Here is an 8,448-nt window from a genome sequence, read left to right on the forward strand (position 1 = left end):
ATGTCGTCCAGAAAACCTTGTGCATTGGGAAGCCCCTGAAGAACTGGGTCCATTACTCTTTGGAAGATCGATGGCGCTGACGTTATTCAAAATGGTAGCCAGTTGTAGTGGTACATTCCCTTATGTGTGGTGATGGCAAGGTAACTGCGAGGGCCCTCCTGATCCGGCACCTGCAGGTAAGCATGGGAGAGATCCAGTTTGATGAAACGCTGCCCCCCCCCCCCCCAACTAGGGACGCAAACAGAGCTTCTATCCGGAGAATAGGATAATGTTCAGCACAAAGGGCGGGGTTGAGAGTTACCTTAAAATCCCTGCAGATGCACACATCCCCCTGTTTCTTTATGATCGGCACGATGGGGGTGGCCCACTCACTGAATTGTACTGGGGAAATAACACCTAGTTGTTGCAGGCGCTCCAGTTCTGCTTCCACTTTGGGTCAGAGTGCATATGGGACCACACAAGCCTGACAGAACTTCGGTTGATGTTCTGGCTTCAGTGTCAGCGCTACTTCACAGCCTTTCAGAGTTCCCAGTTCATCTTTGAATACATCTGCATGTCGGTGTAGCACGACTTCCAACGTGTCTCCCCGCATCTGACAGTGTCTATGGCTCTCCAGTTCAGTCTCAATCTTCTCAGCCACTCCCGCCCAAAAAGGGGTGGCACATTACATTCCACCACATATAGGGGGAGTCGTGCTCTTTATTTGTTTATATGCACCCTAACTTTCAGGACCCCAACATTGGGGATCACTTGACCTGAGTAGGCTTTCAGCAGGATGTGGGTGTGGCGCAGGGGAACGTGGCTGAATTTCGCTTGGTACAACTCTTATGAAATAACGGAGACCGCTGCACCAGAGTTCCATCTCTGTTGTTAGCCCCTCTACTTTTGGCCTGACTCACATTACTGAATAGGCTGGATTGTCCTGCTGTATGACATTTTCACTCACAGCTACATCCACCTTGTGCAAGGCTAATTCAGCGTCTGAGTCAATATCAGTGTCACTCGGCTTGGCACTGGTGTCCAATTCGTTTAACTGTCTCTTGGAAAGATCTTTCCCTTTCTGCCCTTTTATTTTCCACATTGTGTTACCTGACTTATTTCCCTGCTTGCTCTCTCTCTCTGCATGTGCGCGAAATGTGGCCTTTCTGTATAATTTGTCCTGCCACATCGAGTGTAACTCCTCCCCGGAGTGACTGGAAGAGACATGGCATTCACTTTCAAGGAGCCGCTGAGCTGCTGGGACTCCCTTGCCACCCACCGTCTCCATAGAGACGGCGATTTCCACTGCTCTCTGGTAGGTGAGGGCAGGCTCCGTTAACAGCTTCTTCTGAATGGACTCGCTGTTGAGGCCACAAACAAACCTGTCCCTCAGAACATCCTGTAAATAAGCCCCAAACTCACAGTGCTCCGACGGCTTTTTTAGATCAGCAATATACTGTGCTATTGTTTCCCCCTCTGCTCGGTTCCTTTCGTGAAAGCGATATCTTTCGGCGATCACAATGGGCTTCAGCCACAGTCTGATCATATTGTAGCGAATTCGGGGGACAACGCAACCACAGGAACTGCCGCGGCCGGGAAGCGAACCTGTATCGCCCGCACCGCAGGAGGCATCGCTAACCGCTAGACTAAAGGGTCAGACCCGCCAGTCAGCGGCCAGCGTGTCTTCTTATCCATGCACGTTACACTACCCCCCCTCCTTCGGGAAGCGCGTCCCCGCGCTTAAGCATATCAGCTACTTCACACCTCAGGGGCGCATACGCTTCCGATGGCCTTAAGGTCGCTCCATCCCACTTCTGACACCAATGTAGCGAACTCGGGGGGGGGGGCGCAACCACAGGAACTGCCGCGGCCGGGAAGCGAACCCGTATCGCCCGCACAGCAGGAGACATCGCTGACCCCTCGACTAAAGGATCAGACCCGCCAGCCAGCGGCCAGCGTGTCTACTTATCCATGCACGTTACAATATGTTTTCTCTCCTGGCTCGTCTGGGGCAATTAAACTGCGCAATAATCCATAAATTGTCGGCCCGATCACACTTAAAAAACCCCCGACAGCTTCTTCTCCCCCTCACTAGCCAGCACAAAATGGTCAAACCTCTCCACATATGTTGACCACTGCTCCGCCGCCTCGTCAAAGCCATCACTGTGCCCGATGATCTTCGCCATCTCTTCTTTGACCCGATACCGGCTCTGCTAACTAGCAACTAGCGCTGTCAACCTAGCCACACGTTGCTAACTTGCTAACGCGGATTCTCCGTTACCACAGCGTTGTAGGGAACGCCGGGTGTACCGTACTCGTCGCCAATTTGTTGGATTCACAGACGAAAGTCGCCGACTTCTCTCTACTAAACTTGAAGTACGTAATAAAATAACAGGCGCGAAGCGGATTTCCATTGCGCTGTGATCCGACTTTATTCCAGAGAGAGTGCAGAATAAGACAACCCGGAAACAGTGATGCCCAATATATAAACACTGGCTCCCTCTATCGGCACCCGAGAGAAGTGTCCAGAGCAGACAAACGCAAAATACATCACAATGACTACCACCGACGCGTTGCAGCATTTACAGGCGTTGGACAGCGGCCATTTTAAATCGTTTAAAAACCGTGTTTAAAAACCGTGGTCGTTCTAGTAATTTTTAAGTTGCGGTTGTTGTTTGAGACTGTTTCAATGTTTATTTTTAGTTGTTTCTTTCTTTATTTTTTACATATCACATTTTATAAGACGTTTGTTAGTGTAAACTACTAATAAGACACGTTAGCCCCTAGCTAACGGGTCTGACCCTTTAGCCGAGCGGTTAGTGACGTCGCCTTGTGGTGCAGTCCACCGCGAATCGAACCCGCACCGGGCAAGAAAATAACCGGTTACATTTGATTAGCAATATGTGTTTTCCGTTTTGTTTTTCAGGTAATAGTTTAACTTTTTCTATTTTGCTATTCAAGTTCGACCATGTCTCTCTGAAGTTTAAATTGTTTAACCCTGTGCTGTGTTCGAAAGCTGTTTTTGTCCCATGCGTTCGCGGGTCAATTTTGAACCCTCAGTCCAAAACACTCAAAAACGACGACTATCATCCAATATTGTTTTGACTACATCATAACTAACTTATTATGCATTCATAACCATACAATCCTGTTGTAATTTTATTTTATGGCCCCAAGACACATTACACCACATATTTGAAGTTAAAAATGGGATTAAATTCACTCATTATATTTCCTATAGTGAAAACAGTGGATAATTATGTTATCTGACTATAATAGACTAATATTAGAATACAATTTCTAAAAAAAAAAGTTTTTAGAACTTTGTACTATCAACTACAGTAACATCTGTGGTGTTACGGGTCAAAATTGACCCATATAGATTTACGTTAGAAAAAAACAAGCTTTTTTTTTATAAAACACTTTATTTGATTCAAAATAGCAGCTTAAAATTAAACACCAACATGAACAAGGCTGTTTCTGTGTATCCAGTGTGTGTGTGTGTGTGTGTGTGTTCATATGCATGAATCACAGCATGCAATTGTTTGAGTGTGCTCCCTGCAGATGTATTTTTTACAAGTGTGGCAAGTCGTGCTGGTATTTCTGTCCTTGTTGGACGGGCAGCACTGGCACCTCCTTCTCTTGCTGCCACTGACGTCTTCTGGCTCAGTCCTAGTGGAGGTTGCTGGTGTGGTTGCAGCCTGCAGCTCTCTCACCAAGTTGGCAGAGCCAGGAGTTCGGGGAACCGACTGTCGTTGTTCAATGTGGGGATTCACCAGGGCTCTCCCCAGCTCCTGAAGAAAGAGCCTCCTCTTGTTGAACTCGCCGTTGTTCCACCCAGGATTTATTTCAGTCCACACCACGAACACATTGTTGGCTGAGACATCAAGAATGTTATAAAATACAGCCGATGGCCACGGGGCCGTCTTCCTTTGGCAAGTGTACGTGCCAGTGACCTTGTCGAGGCTGTCGACTCCGCCTTTGTTCCTGTTATAGCCCAGGACAATGTTTGGCTTTTTGTCCTCCCTATTGCTCACAGCAGCATTCTTGTGGAGAGTGGACATCATGACGCCATTTTTCCTTTTCTTTGGACGGTATGACACCGTTGTGGTGGTCTCCGTAAATGCAAACTTCGAGGAGAGAGGGGCTCTGTCCCTTGTGTCTAGCAGTGCAGAAGGAAGCTCGGGTTTATTCTTCCTGACTGTTCCTCCCATGGCCAGCTTTTTCTTCAGCAGTTCTTGGCCGAGGGCATAAGATGTGAAGAAGTTATCACAGGTGATGTTGTGCCCTTGAAGCCCCTGTGTCATGTCCAGCACCACCCGCATGCCTTGATTTTTCTCTGCCACTCCACTGGCAGATTTACCGGTATATACTTGCATGTTCCATGCATAGCTGGTCCTGGGATATCCTGCCTGAAGGGCCAGCGGCCTCTGAACGGGACTAGTCGCTCATCTACAGTGACCTTTGGCCCTGGATTGTAGACGCATGGCAAGCGCTCCACCCACGTGTCCCAAACCTCCCTAATGGGAGCAAGTTTGTCATGAGCACGACGAGCAACTCTGGTTTCCTGATTGTCAAAGCGAACGACTCTTGACAAGACGTGGAAGGTCTGAAGTGACATGGTCGCACGAAAAATACTCCGGCCTGTCTCAGCACCCCATAGGCTGGCAGTAGCCTCATTATTGGATCTGTAAGGCAAGGAGATGCAAGGCAGGTTTATTTGTATGCCACATTTTAACAAGGGCAAAAGAAACACATTATAAAAGGACATTTGAGTTCATAAGAGAATAAAATTACAATGCAGAATACACACCAGTACATGCTAGCAAGAAGCAACAGCCCGAAGTGAGCGTCCAGATAGGTTTTGTCTATTTCCTTCCGACTGTTGCCAAACACTCTTCTCCCTTCCAGGTTCGTCATCTCAATCAAGATAGTCTGGATAGACTGTGGTAAGAACAGCTCAAATGCTGTCTTTACATCTTGGACATGTGACACTGCAAATCTAGTGGGCCCAGGGGTCACTCTGATGATGCTCTGAGCTAGTGCTCGGCCTTTGGTTCCATAAGGGATCTTGGACCATGCCATCTTGCCATTCCTCGACACGAAGACCTCCTGTTGTTCTCCCTCACCCAGGCCTACTTCCTCATCAGATGTGTCTTCGTCATGTTCAGGCACATACTCCACCTCATCTTCATCCTCAGACACATCTTCTTCAATTTCAGCCTGATCTCCCTCCCCCAAAGCCTGATCTCCCTCCTCAAAGATGTGACCAAGAGCCTCACGGGCAGCGAGAAATATTTTGCTCATTGTGGAATCGACAGACACTGCTGAATGAAGCTCAAATAAACTTGGCAGAGATATTTATAGATGTTTATACGAGAGACAATCTGGGCAATGTTGTTCATGTCACGCCCCCCCCACAAGATGATCAAAGCCCACACTGTGCTGCGAGGAAATAATTGTTCCCGTGGAGGAAGGGGGTGGGGGTGCGGTGTCTAAAGTCAAAGATGAATCTTGATTGAGCCAGATTTGACCCAGAGTTGCCCACAACATTTCAATGCACCGCTGGGTCTTCCCAGACCCGAACACCAAATGATACACTTTTCCTTTTTGTTGTTAGAGAGCCCTTCAGAATTGGCTAGAATGGTCAAAATCAGTTTTGTAGTGTTTATATAGCAGCTGTTGTGTAGGATATCATGAAGCCTTGTTCCAATAATAAAAAAAACAAAAACTAGATGGTAGTTGTGTCATTTTAACTTGAAATGGGTCACGGCAGACCCGAACACAACATAAAGGTTAAAAATAGCATTGTAGTTGTTAAAATATTGATTTTGGTGTCAGTCCTTTCCTAACAGACATACTAGCATATGCAATGCATTCATATCTCAATTGGGTATTTATCTTGACAGACAAACCGGCCGTCATTTTGACCGCCCTTGGTCGTTTTAGGTAGGAGTGAAATCCCCCCCCACACACAGTATATCAGAGGGACAGCTCAGGTTGGACGGTCTGGAGACAAAGCAAGAGAGCAAGATTGAGATGGTTTGGACATGTGTGGAGGAGAGATGCTGGGTATACTGGGAGAAGGATGCTGAATATGGAGCTGCCAGGGAAGAGGAGAAGAGGAAGGCCAAAGAGGAGGTTTATGGGAGCAGCCAAAAGTAGTAGTAGTAGTAGTAGTAGTAGTAGTAGTAGTAGTAGACTATTGTTCCATTTGCTGCCCTATGTCCAGTAGTGAATCCATTGTTCCTGACTACTTCCTGGCACATCAACCCCGAGGCCCTCCTGCGGTGAAGTGAAACATCCACCATTTTAAAAAATGGATAAAATCTTTTTTTTTCTCTGTACTCCTCTTACAAATGCGACGCAATCCCCACCAAATTGCCCACACGGCCTTGCTGGACTTCTTACACACAACATTTATCCATGTTTTCTTGATATTAAATGTTGTCTTGGTTGAATGGGCTTATCGTACAACAATTGCCGTAACTCAGTACGACAGGGTGCAATCAAACCAACCAGTGCACCTGCGCAGAAACTCTGAGACAGCATGCAGCATTTGGTGGTATGTCGCTTATAGGGGGCGCTACAACAACGTCCTAACTTCGCTTCTTCATAGACATCCAGTGTGTAGCCTGTTCACCACATGGTGGATCAGTGAACTTTCTTAGCCATAGTACACAGTAGGCCACACGTCACACAAATCAATACACCAAATTCAATGTCAGAGCTTATTTGCCGATGCTGATTTGACACTGCAGTATTTATTTTAAAATCCATCCATCCATCCGTCCATCCATCCATCCATCCGTCCATCCATCCATCCATCCATCCATCCATCCATCCATCCATCCATTATGCTGCTCTCAGGGTCGCGGGGATGCTGGAGCCTGTCCCAGTAGTCATTGGGCACTAGACGGGGAGACACCCTGGACAGGCCGCCATGCCATCACGGGGCCGATTATTATCGATCCGATATCTGATTATTATCGGTCGACGACGACGATGATGATGATGATGATGATGATGATTCTATTGAGCTGTTGCTGTGCATGTAGCAGGATGGCGGACACTGTAGCTGTGGAGTAAATTTGTCTGCCATCTTTGATTTGGTTCAAATGGAAATTGTTGATTTGCATATATCGGTTAAAAATATCAATAATGCAGCACACGCAAACAACATTTTAAACAAGATCCGCTTCGCGTCGGCCGGCGGGTGGACCTGTTCACAGCACGTGGAGTTTCACGCTCGTTTGCACGCTTTATGGATCACACGTGCGAGGAGCGGAGGAGCACGCCACCACCACCACCACCGCCACACACGCACGCACACGCCTCCCGTCCTCTGTCGCCTCCCGGGCACGGATGACTCTCCACGGCGGAAGGCGCGCTCCCGACTGCGCGCCCCCGGCCCCGGGCGCGCCGCCGTGCCGGGTGTCGTTGCGAGCATCATCTGCGCCCCGCTCCTCAGCCGCGCCGGTCCGCTGTCTGGGAAGGAGCACCGCTGTAAACACCGCCGGGTGTCACCGCGCCGCTTCCGCCGAGACCCGGTAAGTTGTTGAGTTTGCGTGTGTGTTAAATACATCAGCCGACGCGTCCGGTCAGTCTCCGAAGACGCGACACGCACCATGTGGCACGTGCATTTCTGAGGGAGCCCGTTTCTGTCGCGCGACCGCGATACTGTTATTTCCTACGCTGTTAATTAACTGCGGATGACGTCATGTTAACTAAACTTAACAATTAGCTGAGGTGGCCAGTGTATACTTTGCCCCCCCCCCCCACCCTAGTGTTAAACGTTATGGGGGGGGGGAGGGGGGGACCAAAACAAACTCGGGTCTAGATGTGCGTGGTCCAGGGACCGTGCTGTAAATGTCCCTGCGGGCGGGGGTAAGTTGGGGCATCTCGTGTCCCCGCGCCTCAGGGGTTCCCACACGGGCCCACCCCCAGGGGGTTACCCGGATCTCAATAGGCGGACGCTGCATGTTGTTGTGCAAGACAGCGACGGGAAACGTGCGCAGAGTTAAGAGCGCCAGAGTCGACTGCGTCTCGAGATGCCCGGCCCAACAGGTCCTGGCTTTGCGCAACTGATGTTGTCGCGAATCCCCCTCCTCCCCCCCCCCCGTGCAAACAGGGTTTCCCGAAACGGTGGGGCCAGCCTAATTACTTAGCAATTACTTGCCTCGCGTGTGATTAGTCTGAACGAAAGTGGTTGTGGGCGCACAGGTTTGTGTTGGGCTGCAGTGTACAGCGCGACTAGGTCGGTGTAATGGGAAGACTTCATATGGATGTGGATTTGCACGCACCTTGCTGATAACTGTGCGCGTGCTTTCACTGGTGTGTGTGTGTGTGTGTGTGTGTGTGGTGGAATTTGTCTGCGTGGCTGTTACTGGTCTGTATGGTGATTCGCAGGGGAGTCTATACATCCCCTCATTTGCATGTCGCCGGCGCGGCGGGGTGAAGACGCGCTGC

At 49.2% G+C, this 8,448-nt stretch overlaps 1 pseudogene; it reads right to left on the reverse strand.

Moving 5' to 3' along the window:
• Window positions 1-436: 436 nt before the first annotated feature.
• Window positions 437-5,286, reverse strand: LOC130120396 (piggyBac transposable element-derived protein 4-like; annotated as a pseudogene).
• Between the last annotated feature and the right edge of the window lie 3,162 nt (window positions 5,287-8,448).

This window comes from Lampris incognitus, chromosome 11 (assembly GCF_029633865.1).
Source record: "Lampris incognitus isolate fLamInc1 chromosome 11, fLamInc1.hap2, whole genome shotgun sequence".
NCBI lineage: Eukaryota > Metazoa > Chordata > Actinopteri > Lampriformes > Lampridae > Lampris > Lampris incognitus.